Here is a 2,027-nt window from a genome sequence, read left to right on the forward strand (position 1 = left end):
GAGAGACGAAACGTTTCATTAGAGAAGAACCCGTCCAGAGGACCTACACAATTTTTTTCTTTTTGATTTTTTACCTGGATTACTGAGATGCATCAGGACAATAAGTGTACGACTGACTAAATATGTAATAAATACAGAAATATTATTAAAAGTAAAACAAAAAAGTTTTACTCACTGATGATTTTCTAGTGAGTAGCTGCATTTATGGCAGATTTAGTTTATGTTTCATGGTAACTTTAAAGCAGCTTATTTTCAGACATTAGTACTGTGCTATCCAACGAAACTGCTCAGTTACTTCAAGCCAACAGCTCAGGGACAGGAATTTATTTTTATTTCATTTATTTTTATTAAATTAATTTTGTTACATTTAACCATGATTTTAAAGTTTACCATTGATATAAGAAACAACTTTCATGTTAAGTTAAAAGAAGTGGGTGGGGGGCTGGCGGGCACATGTGGAGTAAAGAGTAGGGGTCTAAGACAATAATAAGACACWGAAATGTGGTGATATTTCACTTCCTGATATTGTATCGATTTTTAATTAAAGCTTAAAAGATAAAATCTCATGCAAAGGTTGTTTTATGTTTTATTTTAGCCTCCCACCGCTAGTAGGCAATAGATGTAAGAAGAAATATGAACCATAAAATGCAGTTCTTGTTCAGTGTTTTGAATGCAGGCATACTGTATAAAATGAATTTAATCAGATTGTATGCATGTAATACATGGTGGGCTATGTTTTAAAATGAGAAACCTTTGGAGAAAAAAAAAAACAGCAACACATCGCCTTTGTTTACAGGATCGATACACGTGTTGTGATGTATCATATCTAATACAGTCCTAAACAGGGTCCAAAACATATAAATAAATCAGTGCAGCGTTAATATAAACAGCGTATTTTCTACATCATGTGAATTACATCACTGAGTTTTACAAAGCAGATTCATATCTGAACCACCCGTCAGTTCAGTCTGCATACAGGGCCAAACTGGACAAATGTCTAGTTTCTTAACACTACCCAGCACAAAAACCAGTCGGACCAGCAGCCCGGAGCCCGGGTTTGTGTTGAAGCAGATAACATGATGAGTTGTGGGCTTCAYAGGCCGGAGCTCCTGAGCTGTGAATGAACCTCATTCACTGGTCGGTAAAAACACCAGTCTATACACGTCTACGTCCAAATGTTCAGCAAAAACAAACTAAAAACTTAAAAAACACTTTAGATATTCAATATTACCTGCCAGGATAGCGGCGTAAGAAGAAAATGGTTCAGTTCAGTCTTGTTTTTTTCTTCTTCTTCTGTGGGTTTGTTCTTCTTCTTCTGTGGTTTATTGGTCGTCACAAAAACATAAAGTGCACAATACCGCCACCTACTGGTACGGAGTGTGGGCAAGACCGTTATACTGTCCTTGATCATATTCTTTTACAAGCAAGCAGTGTTGTATAAAGTACCACAAAGTGATACTTGAGTAAAAGTACAAGTATCTTACAAAAAATTACATTGGTAGAAGTTAAAGTCGCCTTTAGGAATATTTGAGTAAAAGTCCTAAGTATCTGATATTTGTTAGTATTAAAACAGGGGTCCCCAAACTTTTRCCTGTAAGGGCCACATAACTTTTCCCTTCTCTGGTGGGGGGCCGGAGTCAGTTTGTAACAGAAAAAGTGTGACTATTGCAGGAGTGCCTAAATGTAAAAATTTATTGTTTTCCAGAAAGCACAATCAAATAAGCCTCTCTGGGTTCTTCACAGTATGTATTCTGCTAAGCTAACAGTCCACTTTTAGCTTTGAGAGTTTGTTTGCTTTTTACTTGTCTTTGTGACAGGATTCATAGTGTCGCCACAGATTATATTCTCTGAATACCACCACCGCCTCTTTACAGATGAACAAAACAATAATCGTTTGTCCGCTGCAGTTTAAATGCCCTGCATTCTGAATCAGTTTTTCCCTTATCTAATCTTTTCGTCATTTTTCCATTCTCTCTTTGAGAGGGGCGGGTTTAGGATTTTTTTTCTGGGGGTTGCCAGATAGGGAC

At 36.9% G+C, this 2,027-nt stretch overlaps 1 protein-coding gene across 1 annotated transcript in view; it reads right to left on the reverse strand.

The window, feature by feature from the left end:
• tiprl (TIP41, TOR signaling pathway regulator-like (S. cerevisiae)) overlaps positions 1–1,307 on the reverse strand; it is a gene marked incomplete in the record, with an annotated part of 17,039 nt that extends 15,732 nt beyond the window's left edge. Inside the window, 1 exon segment of the mRNA XM_014020346.1 lies at positions 1,232–1,307.
• Between the last annotated feature and the right edge of the window lie 720 nt (positions 1,308–2,027).

Source organism: Austrofundulus limnaeus, unplaced genomic scaffold, assembly GCF_001266775.1.
Source record: "Austrofundulus limnaeus strain Quisiro unplaced genomic scaffold, Austrofundulus_limnaeus-1.0 Scaffold249, whole genome shotgun sequence".
NCBI lineage: Eukaryota > Metazoa > Chordata > Actinopteri > Cyprinodontiformes > Rivulidae > Austrofundulus > Austrofundulus limnaeus.